The sequence below is a fragment of the Phaenicophaeus curvirostris genome, chromosome 2 (genome assembly GCF_032191515.1).
Source record: "Phaenicophaeus curvirostris isolate KB17595 chromosome 2, BPBGC_Pcur_1.0, whole genome shotgun sequence".
Lineage (NCBI taxonomy): Eukaryota > Metazoa > Chordata > Aves > Cuculiformes > Cuculidae > Phaenicophaeus > Phaenicophaeus curvirostris.
In genome coordinates this window covers 112,683,864-112,702,792 of record NC_091393.1, presented here as the reverse complement: position 1 = coordinate 112,702,792, position 18,929 = coordinate 112,683,864, and the positions used below count along the sequence as shown (strand labels likewise).

The 18,929-nt window shown below is 41.4% G+C and overlaps 1 protein-coding gene across 4 annotated transcripts in view; it reads right to left on the bottom strand.

Moving 5' to 3' along the window:
- Window positions 1-13,957, bottom strand: part of CYRIA (CYFIP related Rac1 interactor A) — a 56,014-nt gene extending 42,057 nt beyond the window's left edge. For all 4 annotated transcript variants that reach the window (XR_011336826.1, XM_069850473.1, XM_069850471.1 and 1 more), the window contains exon 1: window positions 13,888-13,957. The gene's annotated coding sequence lies outside the window, so the exon portion shown is untranslated. The remainder of the gene's footprint in view (window positions 1-13,887) is intronic.
- Between the last annotated feature and the right edge of the window lie 4,972 nt (window positions 13,958-18,929).

Below are 18,929 nucleotides of genomic sequence, written 5' to 3'. Positions count from 1 at the left end.
CTTGAAAACATCCAGCAAGTCAATTTATTTAAAATGCATTTATGCAATGAAACGCACAAGTCAGTTCAGTACCCCTAGCATAGTAGTCTGGGGGACCTGCTGGGAGTAAAGCTTATTATCCACTCAGGGATTTGAGCAGTCATAGTCCACAACTGATGTGACTGAAGGCAAAACACAGCTGCTACTTTGAACGTTTCCTGCTGTGTAAGAAATAATTAAGGCTGTATGAACAGTATTGAACAAAGCATAAATAGCAAAAATGTGAAATTAATTCTGCTTGCACAAACAGAGTTAAGTGAAGCTGCATTACAGAATGGGCTACACAATGTTGTAGCTCAAAGGCGAAATGGAAGAGTTAAATAAGATTAAGTGCATGTCAGAAGCCAGACTCTGAATCCTAACTATGTAACCACAATATTATTTCTCATTTTAGAAGTCCTTCACACAAAAAGTAGGAAGTACATGTTCCGAAATGAAGTTACAAGTCTGTAATTTGATTTAAGATACAAAAAAAAAAGGAGCAGCAGCAGAACACATTCATCAATGTAGGCACTGAAAAAGTATAGGCTCATTAAAGTTTTTACTATCAAGTTGGCAGTAAAATATTATGCAGAAAGATATGTGAGACATTGATGGCAGTACAGGTAATTCAGGGCACTTTATCCTTAGAGCATCCTGACCCAAGTTTTGATTCTTTCCCAACAAAACCCTAAACTCACAAGCCACACCAGGAATTCCCAGTCCAGGAAAGACACTTAGCTCATCGCTGTCTCCATGGGGATTGGGAACTTAGTTTCTGATCACTGGAGCATTTCTAGGTGGAAGGCTACATGGCCAGTTCAGCAGGCAGCCTAAGCCACCCCAGCAGCTACTCCTCATCTCCTATAGAAGACAGAGTATGAGACAGATGGAAGTGCTCCACAGACTAGAGTCAACCTGTAAATTGTCTGTCGGACCAGATTCTGTTAAGTCATTATGATGCTAATGGTTTTAACACTGCTTAAAAAAGAAAAAAAAAAAAAAAAGAAAAGAAAAATGCACACAAAAAATCCCCACACCCTACAGTTTCTGCTAAATATAGTTAGGAGGCAATTAGACAATTAGAACAGGGTTGAAACATCTGTGTGAGACAGGAATTCCCCAGGGAAAACTTAAAGATTATGCCAGCTCAGGTTTGTGCTAGCAGGTTGCCACTTCTTCTTTAGTTAACAGAAGGCAAAGCTTAGGACAAGGATAATTTTACACAACTGCCAGGATATACATCCTCTGGCTGAAGAAACTGTAGATGCCATCTGCTTACATTTAATTCATCGATTTATCTTTAAAATACTAGGCCATAATTCTTTATAATGGTGTACTTTTTTTAGCACTTTCAAAATGGCTACTTATACCTGTGTATTCCCTGGGTCTTTTCTTATAAAAACAATATGAAATTCAATTACTCTACAATTGCAAGCTGCTCTGGATTATTTTTTTAGCTTTCCAGACACAGCTTCTCACTTACAGGTTGGATAGATTTTTTTTCTCCTGTCTTTCAAAAGACGCAAAGGCAGTCCTATCATCGCTTTCCCAAAGAAGCTCCTGAATCCCTGTTTCCAGTATTTTCAGCTTCCTGGTGAGAAGGATCTGTGGCCACATATATGTCAGAAACTAAAACAGACCAGGGCACCTAACCATGCTCTAGGCTTGGAACCAGCAAGCATGGTACAGCTCGTGGTTGTACAACTAAAATCCTATCCCTCCAAAACAGCCTGGCTAGATCCAAACAGCCTTCTGGAAATAGTCCACAGTTCTTCTAACCCCAAAACTATGCACAGGCATTGTCTGGGAGAGTGCTGGCTGGCACAGGACAAAACTGTGTCATGAACAGTACTAATAATGTAACAGTAGAGTCACATTCCATATCCATTCCTTATTAAGTTCCTACTATGAACATGTATCATGCTGATGGCACCCCACTGCTTCTGGAGAATGTAAGTTTAGAAGTTAATTCCGTAAGCAAACAATGCATTTCAAAATTAACAGGCATTATATGGCTTCTGGCCTTAGCACCACATCCTCGTCTAGGTGATTGCTGTTTCCAAATCACGAGAACAGAACCAAATATGTAACAGTTATATACTCGTATTTCTCATGCAGCCCATGAAAATTTGCACTCTCTAGGTTTTGGACTTTTTTAATGTGTTCAGACAAACTCAAGATGAGCATCTGATGACTTCATTTCAGCAAGCCTGGATTGCTGTCAGTAGAATATTGGTCCAGACTGTCAGCTGGTATCAAGGTGGCATAGCTCTCCTGACAACATCCCAATGTAGAGCAGCTGAATCCCTGCTTCTCCAAACTTTATCCATGTCGGCTTGGTGGGCACGGAAGATATTCAAACACCCTACAATATCAGCATTTCAGGAACAAATCTGGTATGTTTTTTCAAAATAATTCACAAACTCAGCTAGGTAGCTATGTCTTCACAAATCCGCTTCTTTCTTCTAGATCAGAAATCCCTACTTATTTAAAAAAATTATCAAGCAAACCTGAATCAAGAACATTTACCCTTAATTGGCACAAAAAGCAACACATGCAACAGGTCTCTGTAAACACAACAGAGGCATATTAAAAATTTCCAAAGGAAAACACAACTACCATGGCGCAAATTTGATCTAACTATTATAATTAGCAAGAATACTGTGTTTAAAACTTTTGATTATGCAATGTCACAGGGTAACAAAAAATTACACTGACAGCAGAAAAAACATACATCCCTTTCACAACTGCCCACCATCTTACTATACAGTTCTCCATTCCCAACTCTGCTTACCTTTAAGTGGTCTTAGAAATCTTATGGTAAAGACAAAACTGCATATTATTCTACAGAAACTTGACCAGTCAATTACAGTTGTTGGGAGTATTGGTTGCTAAACTGGTCTAGTGAGTCCATCTAATAGTCAACCTAATAACTATGTGCTCCGACCTAATAACCATGTGCTCCGACCTAATAGTCCCAGACGACAAATTGCCACACCCCTACTTACCTGGGAATAATTCAATTGCAGTCCCTTGAACTATAGGTACAACTCCTGTCGTTCAAAAAGATGAAAAAATGCCTTATCTATCCAAATAGTGACATGACATCAACACTCAGCTGAAGACCATCACTCCAATTAACCAGAAAACTCTCTATCAGACCTGCCAAGAAAAACAACCAAAATATACAGCACAACAAAAACCCTCCCACCTAAATGAACCAACAAATTTATTAAATCCCAATGATGACAATACTGCCGGCATGAGACAGACATCTGTTTCTCACAGATCTTGGCCTACATCCTAGTTCTGATGTGGAAAAAAAAAAATAACAAACCCACTTGAAAGAAAAAGAAAATGCGACTTTAGATCCAGAATTAGTATAGTCCTTTTGCTCTGCTCCCAGGAGCCTACAGTGACACTAGAGAAGGACGATGCTAGGAAATGACTGCTCATTACCAAGATCTTAATTTTATCCAGCTCCCTTTGGATTCCTAAATGCTTCATTTCAGAAGAAAGTTAAGTGTTTGGGTTGAAGACTGCTACTTTTCACAGTGGCCAAAATAAAAAAAAAAAAAAAAAAAAAGAACTCTGGCTTCCACAGGCAGATCACTCTGCTGTAATTTCTAAACATCTTGTGTTGGACCGAGCAAGAGGAGAGACAGCTGATTTACATGCCCCCATATCAAACTGTTTCACAGCATCAGTAAGTAAAGGGAATGCACAAGGCTGACTAAAGCCAACCTGATCAATAGTATGAATCACTGACTCATTTCCGACTTTGATGGCACATGGAGGACATCAGCAGGCAGCATGGTTGAAGCTGACAGTTCAAGACCATCCTGCACATTCCGATGCCGAATCAGAAGCCCATTGCACACCATCTGGTAATTCACGGCAGAAGCTGGGCAGCACTTATTTAGAGCTGTTAATTGCCTTAGCTCTATGAAAAAAATATTATCCTCATCAGTGGGAGGGCTATGCTTTTTGTCAGAAGATGTCAAAGAAAATCAGGCAACTGCTGCTTTACTCTGCACTGTAAGTCACTGTACGACTGCAAAGCAAGTGTACTCAAAGACTTCTCCAGTCAAGGAAAGTCATCAAGATGTCCAGATTTGATTTCTGAGCACGTTGTCAGAGAATCACCTGACTAGTCTGCTTTCTGGAAAACTGGAGATGAAATTTTTTAACAGTGCAAAATTAAGTAATAAACTTGGGCATACCTCGCTACGGTCATTGGCACGAGATGGGAGAACTCCACACACAGTCATTCTTTAACCACCAGCAGTAAAGTGTCTTAAGGTTTGGAGGACTGCCTAATCCCTGAGAACTGGGATTTTCATCTTCTTTCCAAACTTATTTATATCCAACTTCCCTTTAGAATCTCTTATCCATATAGAAAAAAAAAACTGAGGTAAAGCCTTTAATTCTCCTGTGTCAGCTGAAGGAAATACAACCACATACTCTGCTAGTAATATCACCACATTAAACACAGAAAGCAGAATGCCTTGTACACAGTATGAGAAACAAAGCTACCTGAATAACCTCCCCCCACCTCCGTCTTGTGATTCTCTTTAAAAGCAAGTCATATGGCAGCACTTTTCTCCTTTTATGGGCAAAATAAAAAGGAGAAAGGAAGTCACCACCCGAGCGGGACCGCACCACCACATGAATTAAGAATCTCCGACCTGTACTACCACTCACTCATCCCTACCTCAGTGCATTAAGAATATATACCTTGAGACAGGGATACTAAGAATCAACTGCCTTTGAATTAATGCATAAGTAATTACATGTCACCAAGTGTTTCACGCTGAACTCATCACTAGAAAATGTATGAAAAACTAAAGGATAGAGGGCATGTAATATATTTACAACTGCTTATCTAGGATCTGCTTTCTTTGTGTGAATACTTTGTCAATAGCACGTGAAACTCTTCTTTGGGAAACAGTTGTAGAGATAGCACGACTCAGACAAGCAATTAAAAGCACAGTACTTTCTGCTGTGCTTATTGTATTTCCATATGTGTCCCACACTGTCCTGGTGCCCACCACCCACACCCAGTTCAGCCCACCTTCCTTTTCCCCAGCAGCTCTAAAGGACAGAGTCAGGGGAAGTTACTAAAGATCTGACTTATCAAATTTGGCTTTATTGAGAGAATGGTGGATATTTCAGTAGCTCAACCCTAGGGAAAGGTAAATGATATACAGGATTCCCTATGTATCAGGAACAGAGGAATAAAAATCTAGCTCTTTTATCTGTAGAAAGAAAAAAATCATTGTTTCTGCCTCAATAGTTGATACTAGACTTAAAAGCCTAAATCATGAGGACTCTTACACAGGAATAGCTAAAGAATCAAGAAACCCATCTCCTCTCCATGCATAGGTGATAGGACCAAGACCACTTATGAGAACTCCCATCTCCCATCCAAGCACAGGCAAAGGTCCATCACCCAGCCTGCCATAATGTAAACACAGGCACCCACCAGGGACCAGCAAACATCTTCTGGGAGTCAGGCTGTATCAGCCTTACAAGTACCCATCGTTAATTCAGAACCACCCTGCTTTTCCTCAGTTGTTTATGTGCAGTCACTGTGAATTTTATGTGAATACTGCAACTTAATATTCGACTGCTTTGCTTGGGAGTAATCCTGAAAACAACCAAATTCAATTACATGAGTTATACTTGCGGGGGTCATAGCCTATGCATCAAAGTTAAAACACAGATAAGCATTTCCAGGGTCAGAGTCTGTCCTTGAAACATCTTTTTTTTTTTTTAAGGAAGGAAACAGTCTCCCTGGTTATCAGATCATTATCAGGTCAGATCAGATGGGCAAAACAGCAGAGTTCAGTAAGGAGTTTAAAACAATCCCAGCATTTTTTGAAGTCTAATATTGGTCTTACACAGAAAATGGAATTTATTAAATATACACATATTTATATATACACATATATAATATACACATTGTTATTGTTAAAGACTACTATTTGATCCATGGAAGCTTTAACGTGTTACTAGCAAAATGTTATTTTGTCATAAACATGGAATATTTCTTTAAAAACTAGTACTGTAACCTGTAAGCGTCCCTTTGCCTTATGAATAAATTAGAAGACACTGAATAACAGCAACCACAAAAGTACAAACACTTTATTACGATTGTGGTGACTCAGACTGTCAGGATTTGGCAGCCCACAGTGTTCCTCAGCAGCAGAACAAAAGGGGATTTTTTTTTTGACGGATTTACTTTTAGTTCAGTAAAGGACAACATGATACTGTCTGTGCCATGAGTCAAAACCTCAGTGAAACAAAGGCATAAGTAGTTAGACCCCAATCATTTTTTGTCTCATAGCACAAAAAAGGACAAGCAGATTACCTATACTTTAAGGCTTCTAGTAAGCATGCTCTCACCCTGTCTTCTGGGAAAAATATAAAATGAAAATAGTAAGATTATTTAGTTGCAGAAATACAAATCAATTCTACAGGCAACATGTTCCCAGAATACTTCAAGATCAGGAAATATTTTCTATTTTCCTCTTGAATATGAGAGATGATGGAACAACATAGAAAAGGGGTTTTTAACGCCTTCTCTAATTAAAAACATAAACCTCGCAGACCTAAGCATCGCACTCTAACAAAATCTCTCAAGTATTCAGAGCATGCAATACATTTTGAGAGAGACTCATTTCCCAGCATCCCCATCATGGTCTCATTTGGAACAGCAAACAGTCCCTGCAGTAATTGGTATTACAGAGCTCTGCTGCAGCACAGCCTTGTGAGACGGCAAGGGAAGTGTTCCAGCCCTACAGCACATTTATGCTTTAATAATAAAAACATAGGAAAAATGGTTACAGAATATCAGCTTCCATTTCCTCTGCTGCCAGCAATTGCCAGGGAGATGATTACAGACTTCTTTCCAGAACCTTCCAAAAAGATGCCTGCATCTGTCATGAAATCTTTCTCTGAAGGAGTCACCAGCAGTCTACAGATGATCCTTGAAGCAAAATACTGTGCAATTACAAAGCAATACAGCACAGAGAGTCAGACTGTGCTTATGTGGGTGGGAGAAAGAATAACTGAGACAAAATTAGACTGTTCCTGGAAATAAAGCATAACAAATTTAACAATCTAAACTTCTAAAACCTAAACAGGTTTGAACAACTCTGAGGAATATTATATTCCCTCTACCAACTTCCCCAGCATTAAATGCACCCCCTCTGAAAAATCGGGACCGGCAAATCACCTGTACCAAATAAATATCACTGTGCATCTCTCATGCAGGCTATCTGAGCACAATTATGGAATCAATTTACTGGAGATAGGATCATATGGATCAGTTACCAGAGAGAACATTCCTTATCCTCCAAAACCAACTCAGCTCCGTAAGTGGCACCATCACTCAGCATTTCCGTACCAGCTAACAAACAACAGTAATGAATTTCTGCCCCACAGCTCCAGACCACTATTAATATGCCTGAGAGACATCAGAAGACGAACTTTCTCCCCTCCTTTCCCAGAAAGCCATTAACTCAAGCTAACCTCCCAGACTTAATCTGAGGTGGCTGCAATATGGAAATTATGATTGAGCTAGGTACTGAACACGCTCACAATAAAGAAAATAAAACAGACAGCAGGTTTTCTTGTTTTTCAGAGACATCTATCTCAAAGGAGACAACCCCTTCCTCCTGTTTTTCAGTCTAAACACATTCAGCCTAGACTGCAATATTTTTTTAGGACACAACTGGGCTCAGTCAGTTGCAGAGGCAACTAGTACTCAGCTGTCTTAAAATATCCTACCTTCCCAGCAGGTGCTGCTCCATGCAAGAAATGTTTATTCTGACTGTTTTGCATCTGGTATACAAGCATAGACACAGTGGATATCATAAAGCACCTCAGAAATTATGAGATGCCTACACTGGACAACTGACCCAAACCAGGCTCAAACTGTGTTCTAACCCCTAAATAAAGGCTTTCTCCTGAAGGGAACTTCACTCTTGCCAAATTCTGGCCTTCATTCCCCAAATCCACACGTTTTTTTAGATTTACTAGTCCATATGAGACTAGAAGCACAAAATAAGACTCCCAGGAGATTTGTGAACATGGCTACAATACATTTGGGTACATAATGAAAATCAAAATAACCACGACAGTAAGCAGGAAGCCATTTAACCTAATAAGAAACAAAGTTGTGAAGGCTGTACCTTAAACATCACCTATCCTGGAAGCTCAAGAGGTACCTATGTTATTAAAAAGGGTTGCAACACCTTCAGGTCTCCCCAGAAGCAAGGTGCAAAGTCATCCCTTTCACAAGCTGATGAGGAAAGGCGTCAGGCAATTTTGAAGTTTCGGATGAGAAGGCAGGAGCATGCCCCCAAGCACCATCAAGCAATTTAAGAGCATCAGGAAAGCAACCACAGAGGAAGCAAAAGTGGGCGGTAGGCTCTTTCCAGGCTGAGATGCTGGCTAACAACCACATCTCTGCATGCCCATGTGGTGCCCTAGCCCACAGACTATAGTCTGTCCTAGACCATTCCTGATGAAGCTATGAAATGGAAAAATATTTACTGGATGAAAGAATGAAACACCCCCGCAAACCAGACCTCCCTGACCTCAGCTGAATAGTTGATCACAGGGCAGGAGTCACTCTCTCTCTGGCCTAATTAATTCTCTTTTTCAAAGTAACAGAGTCGCAGGTGAAATAAAGGACAGCTTATGACATGCTGCTTGTTGCATTCACATGGGAAGAGGGAGATGTGAGCTCAAGTTACTTCAAGCTGAAAAGACGACAGAGAATCAAGCTTCACACTTGGTGTGTAAGGGATGTAACAAATGTACCATCGAATATAAGGCGAAGAGGGAGAGAGAAACATTACTGCAAATGCTTCTTCCTCAAGTTTGAGTAAATAGGTTACACTTACTTATTTCTTAGCAGAACAAGCTTTTCAAATCCTGGGGGAAACATTCCCACCTCAAGATGCTAAAGGCAGGCAGGAGAGGGATGCCACTCTCCATAACAGACATGGTGGTAACAGCTCTGGATGGATGCAGAAATGAAGCTCTGCACAGCTTACTTTCTTCACTGTAAAAACCACAGACAACAGTGTGCTTTCAGACATGAGTTTTAAGAACATTAGCCTTGGCTTTGAGGCATCTAATTGTAAAATAGGCCACTCAAATAATTTATGAATTCAGGCTGTAATACAACAGGGAGAAGACCCCCCGCCCCAAACCCATAAATTATATATAAAAAAGCTTCTAACAACTACTTAAATTTTAAGGTAAATCTATGTGTATCTGAAAGCTACAGGAGAGTACAGAACGGTTGTTATCTAAAATATCAGTGTAAGTCTACACATCCCCTTAAAAACACTGAACCACTTCCACAGTGCAAACTCCAAAGCCCAGATATGACTTGGTCAACCAGAGCCCTCCACAGACAAACACAGGACCAAATCCAAGACCCCAGCTTATTCTAGATGGGGCAACTCCCATACTGCACTGATGTTCTTCGACAGGTCTGGGGGACGTACATGCATGAATCACATTTATTAACTTAAGACTTTAACCTAACCAGACTTGCACTTGGGACAGACACGCAGAACACCACAAGTCACACCACTACTGAAACCTTCAAAATGAACTTTTCACATTTTACAGCCTTCAGAAATTTCTTACACAGATTTACTCAAAAATAAGGCTCTGACCTAGGCATTAGCTTCGCCTTTTGCATGGCCATTCATTCAAACCATGATGTTTAAAGCCAACCTGTCTACTGCCATGCCCACTTGAACAGCGCTACAAAAGCATTATCATGGACAGGAAAAAACAGGATAAAATACACAAAGATGTCCCAGACTGCACTGATTATACAGTCTATTGAGAAGTTCATAAATAAAAACAAGAATATTTCAGCTGTTAGCCTGCAAAAGTAAACATTTCTGAATCAAGGTAAGACTGACTGATATTCAATGTAATGTAAACATGAAGATACCAACCATGAGATTGTTAATAAACATTTAAAATCTACAATAATAAATCTTTCAATCATCTGTGTGTCAGTGCTGCACTAGGTCACATCTGTCCTAAAGGGTATTTGTCCTATATTCTTTACTGTCATTTTTCCTACAGAAGAAACTATTACTACCGGTTTAAATCAATAACATGTATCAATCTGTATATAAAGACAGAAAATAAGACATGATTTTCATTTTAATTGGAAGCATGAATTGGAATTCAGTGGAAGCAGAAGTATGGTAAATTCAGTACTTCACAAGAATTAGGACCTGCGCATCTCATATCATTCACATTGCTCTCATCATCATTCACACATGAGCACGTAGCAGCTTCTATTACAATTTTAATTTAAACAAAATTCAAATTTATGACTGCGTTTTTTGCAACTCTCAAGCTGGCCTGAATATTAAATACCTTAATTCATGCCTCTCAAACTGTTTCCTCTGATTTAACATTACTGTTTTGCATTCCTAGATAACACGAGTATAAAGCACTGCTAAAAGAATGATTGATAATACTGAAACAGATCCAAATGCATACCGAATTCAGTACAAAGAGGTTTTGGCTCCTTCAAATCAACACTGAATCATTGAATGGTTTGGGTTGAAAGGCACCTTCAAGATCATCTAGTTCCACGCCCCCTGCCATGGGCAGGGGCACCTCCCACTACATCAGGCTGCTCAAGGCCCCATCCAGCCTGGCCTTGAACATAACAGATATTATCACTATCCCTATTCCTCTGTCCACTGATGTTACAGGTCACATTCGCACGCTCAGTTTGTCTCCAGGGATTTAACAGGAGACCTAATGATGTCTGGACTGCACACAGAGTTTGGGTATAAAATAGTATGTCTGTTCTGTACCAAATATGATCTGAATGATCAAGTTCACGTGCTACTACATGCATCATGTACCTAGTGCTAAAGAATGTCAGTGATTCTACAAAACCCACGTTTTCTCTAAACCCTCTCATTAAAAGGGTATTTGGAAATACATATAAACATGATCAATTAAAGAGGGCTTATTTATACTATCTGTCTACCTATAAAATATGTTTTCTGTCGAAAGTATGGGAATTGTTATTCAGCTACAAAACTTCCACCATTTCTGACACAAATTTTAAGCTCTCATTTTGTACAACACGTGAAATTCTGCAGCGTACTGCACATGCAAATCCTCCATCTATTTGTGAGGCTACCATACTGCTGAGGACAAGATATTTCAGCCTGAAAAAACAGTGTCTAAAAATGATGTCATGAAGACAAGCTGAGCACACTAACAGTGAATTATCCTCCTAGCACTGTAAAATTCACTAACAGATTCAGTTATAGCAAAATGACATCTTTGGATAGTAACTATGCAGAAATATCCAAGATGATCACCATTTTTCCTTTTCTAATTAACTAAATATATTTTATTCTAATTACTGGCATACATTGCCTTTTTAATCACTTGTGGTTTGTTTATTTTCTGTTTTTAATAAAGACTAGAAGTTCACAGAAAAAAAAACAAAGTGTCCCTGCAAAAACAGCACAGGAGGGTAGTGAAAAAGTACAAAACAGGATACAATAAAAAATCAGGCAGTCATTAAGGAATCACATAAATAACCCAGAGAGCCTCGCTTATACTTGACATAGTTTACATTTAAGTGAAACCTTAGAGATCAGATAGACTATACAATAGCAGTTCAAACTGAAGTTGAAGAATTTAATTCTTAATTGCTACTTTATGCTTTCTGTAAGCATAAGTCAAACCCTTCATGCTTTTCCCATAATCTGTGATTTCCATTTGTTAAAACAAGTTTTTAAAGTCTATCCTAGCAAGGCCAAATACAGGAGCAGCAGGGCTTTATCAGTACTTTTTAATCCGGGCCTGGTGAGGTGAGGGGTAAGGGTATTGTGGGAATAGAAAGGAGAATCAAAGACAAGAAATTACAAAGTTTATTCCTTAAAAAATAAAGAAGTACATTGCTGATGTGTGTTGTCCTTACATGTTATGGAAATACAAAAGTTAGCATAACAGAGAAAAGGGAAGTTTCAGCTTGGTTCTTCCCAGTGTAATACGAGTTGGGGTATTTTTGTAGAGGAGTGCTGAACACGTGAAAATCTTTGCCCACAAGGCAACCTCATGTCACGACAGTGTTTCATTCCAGACCTCCTCACCTACAAGTTCACAGCCAAAGTAATTTTAATTTTCATTTTTTTTCCCGACCTTGCAGATGGTCAGAACAAGAGAAGCAAAGCAAATACATGCCTGTCCCCCTTAGCTTCCCTTTTCCCCAAACAGATACAAACTGCATTTAGGAACAGAGTGCAACGATCGGCTGGACGGCAATCAAAGACTATCAGGAAACAGGCTGGAAACCAACTCACACCATCACCCTCGGCAAGTCATTAGCAACGCCACTGGAAGCACAGGAAGTTAAGAGTCTTGCTGCATTGCCAGTGAATTACAAAACATTTGATTTTACACAGTGGCATCATGTATTACGGAGACCTTAGCATAACAAAACCCAGATAAATAAAAATTAAAGCTAAACAGGTTTGAAATTAAATTAAGGAAAAAATAACAGTAGGAAGAAGAGATGCGAGCACATCTCAACGTGGACAGAGATTCAGATCAACATTACAGAGCATCATTTTCATCTCATGTCTAGGTACATCCCTCTGGAAACATTGCGTTTATAGCACCCAGCTTCCAACACCAGCAGCTGGAATAGAAAGTTTTCGGTATAATTGAAGTTTTGAACGTAATCCCCCTCTCCCCCAACCACAGCACCGGGGTACTGACTGCAGCAGGGCTCTAGAAATCAGCTGTTTGGCTGATATCCTGGGCCAGGGCCAGGGCTGAGACAGGATTCCCAGGCAGAGGCGGGTCCCCAGCAGGCATTCGCAGCTAAAACCCAGAGAATTCCACCCCGGAGAACGCGTCTCCCCCTGCCGGGGCAAAAGCTAAGCTGGGAATCTCGCGGGGGCGTTTATCAAGCACTGTTTTTTCCAGCCACTGTCCAATCTTTGGAGATGGTAACGTCTTGTGTGAAGCACGATCTGAACAGACGTGTCTCTGTCTGCAACCACCTCCCTTTGCAGACTTTCCCTACCTCAAGTGCAAGGTCAAGCTGGCTCCAAAACTCCAAATTAGCAGGAGATTTGACTGTTATGAAGTTCATAACAACATTACAATTAGTCCTTGGAAAGTAGTAGCATATGCATAAGATTTCTGGGAAAATTTATCCATATGCACCTAAGTGGGAAATACATTCTGTAACCGGCTTTTGTCTCATTACACCGCGGATGGAGACCAGTCCTTCGCGCTGCCCAGGCCTGATAAAGGATGCTTGCTTGCTAGGACTCCAAAATGAGCCTTAAGAGAGTTTTTATTTTATTTTATTTGCCTTCCCAGGCAACAGTTGGGTGCATCCCCCCCTCATCCCGCGTCCCCGCTGCCAGGCTGCCCCGCAGAGGCGGGCTGTGCAAAGTCGGGGTGCCTAAAAGTCAGGGTGCATAAAATCGAGGTGCGCAAAGTCGAGGGGCATAAAAGTCGAGGGGCATAAAAGTCGAGGGGCATAAAAGTCGAGGGGCATAAAAGTCGAGGTGCGCAAAGTCGAGGGGCATAAAAGTCGAGGGGCATAAAAGTCGAGGGGCATAAAGCCGGGGTGCGCAGAGCCTTTGCGCATGAAGCCGGGGTGCGCAAAGGCTGCGGCGCGGGGCTCTCCGCGCCCTCCCCAGCGGCCGCAGCCCCGGTCCCCGCCCGCTGCCGGCGGGGCTGATGCTGGGGGCGCCGCGAGAACGAGCGGCGGCGGCTCAGCCCCCACCCCGTCCCCGGTCCCCCCCTCCCCGGTGCCCCATCGCTTACCTGAGCCGCCCGCCGCCGCTCGCCGCCGCAGAGCCCCTCGTCCATCCCCCGGCGCAGCGCGACGCGCTCGGTCCCGCCCCGCGGAGGCTGCGGGCGGCGCCCTCGGACCCGCCTCCCGCGGTGGGGAGGGGGCAGCGCCCCGCGGTGCGCGGGGGGGGGAAGGGGCGGCCGGGCGCTAGGGGTCCCCCCGCCTCCCGCCTCGGGCGGAGACCCTCAGCATCCCCCGCGTCGCTTAAAAACAGAGGCAGGGCTGTCCCCGAGCTGCGGAGAGACGCGGGCTCTGACCTGAATCCTCCCTGTTCCGCAGAGATCACATCCCCTCTCCTCCCACAGGATGGGCTCTTTCTTTATTTGCGCGTCTAAATGCTCGAATTTCAGCGGGAGGACGAATACATTTGGGTTTTTTCTTGTTTTTTTTTCTTTTTTATTTTTTGGGGGGGGTTGCATTTCTGGCTTTGCAGAAGGCAGCACTTCCTCAAGATGTCAAACCCATATCTGAGCCCATTCACAGCTCGTGAAAATACTTCGTACTTCCTCTTGCTGTGTTTGGAGGGTTAAATAAGGTTAAAGTCACAGGAGCGGCTGTGCAGCGCTTGGTTTCCCCCTTCCCCAAAAGCCAGCGCGTGAGTCATTTACAGGAAGAAAAAAGAAAGAAAAAAAAAAGAAAAAAAAAAAGGAGAGAGAGAGAGGAAAAAAAGCCTACAAGTAACAGTATTGGAAGTCCAGCATACAAATATCTGGCTCCTTGTTAGTACCCGGGTTTTGCTTGCCGAGCTGTTTAAATATGAGAAGCTGTGATGCTGACCACAAAGCGACTGCAGCAAGGTGCCAGTAACCCCAGAGTTCGCAGCTGCATTCTGCCTGGGGCAGACGTCAGAGAAAGGGCCTGTGCGCACCCAGAGGTGCGATTCTCATGAATAAGGCACCTTTGAAAGTGCTGTGAAGCCTAGCGGTTTGGTAGAGCTGGGAGGACATAGGGTCTGCTGCTGGCTTGACCCTCTGAGCAAGCTTCCCAGGGCAGCATCACTTACACACTCTAAATTCTTAGCTCTGCACAGGCTGTAGCCAGATGTCCTTGAATCATTCTGCTTCGTCTCCAAATTCCAAATTTTCTAGTTAGAAAATAAAGTGAGTGACATACTTAGTCTATTAAAAGGCTTGGTGTCTGTTACTGTAGCATTTATTTGATGCAGCAACCCTTACAGCAGCCGGCTTAGTAGAACACTAAGCTGCTAGCTTGCATTTTTTATCCACAAGTCTCAAAGTACCTTTTAAAAGAAGTAAATAGCATTGCTCCACTTTCAAACAGGAAGAACAGTCACATGGAAAACTTGAACCAGGAGAGAGAACTGAACCTCAGATTCCCAGCTAGCAGCTTAATGTCCCTTCTACTTGTTTTTCTGGGGTGTGCATTCCGACTGCTGCATAATGGACATATTTTTAACTGGATGCTTTTAGAAAAGTGAGGCAGCTGTCACCCATCATTTGTAAATATTCTGCTTCTGTTAGTGCATGTTATGTGAGTTCTTAGATTGCCTGCACTGAATGCATCAGGGACGTAGCCAGAAGGATATTTCGCTTCTGGTTACAAACAGCATTTAGGAGGTAGGCAAGTGGGCTTTTAAGTCCTACCAAAACAAAGGGACTGTCATATACTGATGAGATGAACTGCAGAACATCTACATGGCTTTAGTGTCAGATACTGCCGTAAGACTGCAGTTGAACAGCCTGTAGGGGGAATGGCAGGCGAGTGATAGATTTCAGATCCTCAACTTCGGACAATGATGTCAGAGACCAGAAAATAATTGTTGAACCAGCTACTTGCGTATTTGCCAAGCCGCAGTAATTGTCTGTGTGAAACGGTTATCCCAGTGCCAATGAGAGGCAAATGCAGTTTTAGGCACATGGGGTAGGGTTCCGATTTGACAATGAAGTCATATCTAATCCCTTGGACTTCATGAGGAATCTCACATAGCACCCAGTTTTTGCTCTGAAGAAGTGCAGGATATGAAGTTCTGCCTCATATTTACCAGCCCCATCCCAGTACCTCAAGCACCCTAAATGTTCTCAGGTGAAAGGATGTGCTTGCATATACACAGGTGAATTATGCCTCTAAATTTAGGTGTGCAGAAACCTACATGTTCTTAGATGTTAATTCGGTGTCTAATCTCCCATTGCAGTCAGCAATAGGGTGCAGGTCTGGTGCTTCATATTGTCTCAAGAGTCACAAGAAGCAGGTGAGTGTGTGCAATCAGTTCTCTGGTGCAATGGACCAACCACTAAGAGGTTGTGTTATCACAGCTGAAAGCTACCCAGACTGCAGTGACCCAGGTCCTGATTCACAGATAGGGATAAGCTGAAACATTCAAGGGTTTTTAAGATGCCCTAGGATATCTTGCCTTGTTTTCGACTGCTCTTCCAGCATCAGATCTCTTATAGGTCCTGTGACCTGTAGAGGTAGGTCAGGAAGCTCAGAATACCCATTGCTATGAAAATTAATTTGCCTTCACTACAGTGGAAACTTAGACATCTAAAATTTAGGAGTCTGAATCTCATGCTGAATCCCATCCAAGCTGATTTGCAACCTGAAGTCTCAGGGGAATTTAACACATTGTATTTCACACTTACGACAATGTATACTGTACCAGTTGCCATGGCTCAACTGTGACATAGCAGCACAGCAGCAATTTCCTAATTTTTTTTAGACACTGGCCTTATGACATTCACTGCAATATGAACGGTGATAGAGAGTCTTGTTTTTTTTAAGAGGAGTGATTCATGAAGTCACCTGCAATGTTGGCAAGCGTTTGAATTTTTATCTACCTGGAACAGTGTTGTCTAGTCTTCTTCCAGAGAAGAACAACGAAGCTGGTGAAGGGGCTGGAGAACAGGCCTTATGAGGAATGGCTGAGAGAGCTGGGGTTGTTTAGCCTGGAGAAGAGGAGGCTGAGGGGAGACCTCATTGCTCTCTACAACTAGCTGAAAGGAGGTTGTAGAGAGGAGGGTGCTGGCCTCTTCTCCCAAGTGACAGGGGACAGGACAAGAGGAAATGGCTTCAAGCTCCACCAGGGGAGGTTTAGGCTGGACATTAGGAAAAAAATTTTCACAGAAGGGGGCATTGAGCACTGGCAGAGGCTGCCCAGGGAGGTGGTTGAGTCACCTTCCCTGGAGGTGTTTAAGGCACAGGTGGACAAGTTGCAAAGGGGCATGGTTTAGTGTTTGATAGGAATGGTTGGACTCGATGATCCAGTGGGTCTCTTCCAACTTGGTTATTCTATGATTCTATGATTCTTTAGAGAATGGTGCCTTGCAAGTCTTGAAACTCATGGCTTTATTCAGAATTGTGCTAACAAGCATCTGGATGCAGCCAGCAGTCTCAGAACAGATGGGAATATGAGCTTTCCAGCTTTTGATGTTTAACATGCTAAGTAGAACTAATGTATTTATCTAGCAGCTTTCTTAAGTATTACATGTAGGAGTTGATTTGTGGAATAAAAGAATGTCGTACTTAATGCTCATTTTATCTCTGTGTAGACTGAAATGAAGAAATTTAGTATAGAAAAGCATTCTTTGAAAAGAAAGGTTTAGAGCCCAGTTCAGAGATCAATTTCAGTGACCTTTAAATCAGCTCCCTCAATCATCTCCTCAGTCTCCAAGAACATTTTTTTTGTACTTAGAAAAAAAGGATAAAGCTAATGTATTCTATGAAGTAAATTATATGAATATGCAGTACAATCCTGTCATCACTAGCATTATTCACGGTACCACTGATATGGTTGGGAATTGTAGCTCTTCATCACTTGTGAAGAAGAACCTCAGTAGTGTTTTAGAATTTAGGGTCATAATTTTCTTCTCAGTAATACCACTGAAAACTAGAGGCAAACTCAGTAACTTTTGAGACATAACAAACCAAAAGAGGAGAGGAGGGAGTTAATCTGTCATTTTACAAATCTGAATTGTGTCTGAAATTGCTTCCTATGAGAGAAATGTGCTGCTGTAGTTTTGTCTGTATCTTTTTCTCCTTTCAAAGAACCAACCATTAGTGAGGGGGTAGAAAAAATTTCTGCACCTCAATTGTTGTAGATATCTTCAACTGGAAGAACTTTCTTTCTTAGCATACACTGGGCATTTATCGCAGTAAACTCCCAGTTTATTTCTTTTATCAACTGATGCATGATGTTGGAAGAAGCATGGGCAGTCAGCCCTTTGCTGTCAAGGGATCAACTGTGGCAGATTAGAGCAGCTACACCACTCATCAAAAATACAGGAGCCTTAGCTGGATACAGTTAGAAATCCGGTCTGTGTTTATCTACCTGTTTGAAAGCCAATATATAGGAAACATAGTCCCCTTTAAAATACAAGTACACCCTTTGAATGGCCCACAATAAAAAAATGTACTTATTTTATATGTTAATTAACTTCATTAGGCTTTCAATGCAGACTCTTTTTCATTGTTAATCTCACATAAACAACTTCACTCAGGCAAGTGATATGATTAAACTTCTGATACAGCCTTTTAAAGATATTGATATGTATGTATACAGCTTAAAAATAGTCAAGATTTATAAAATATATGTCTTAAAATAAAAAACATTATATTTTGTGATTTTTCAGCAGGTCAGTTATATTTATTAAATAATGAGACTTTGCCTATGTAATTTTATAGGCATGTGGTTGAATCCTAGGACATTTTTGAGCATGTTTCTCAACTGTAACTACCTTATGCACGTATACATGGACAAAGCATAGTAGTATTGTTCCTGTACACTGATAAATGCTTATTGTTAATGCTGTAGCACTGAAAATGGTAGAAACAATTAACATGAAACTTAACTTTTGATTTTGAAAGTTTATCAGGCAGCCAGTATGGAATATTTATTCATTCTGTATGCATCTTCTACAACAAAACTGCAGGGTATATTACTGGAATTACATTGTATAAAAATTAGTGCAGATTTGCCTGAAATAATATTCCTAATGCAAAACAAATAGTAATAATTTCAATAGCTCACTGGATATGTAATGTTTCATTTATCACTACT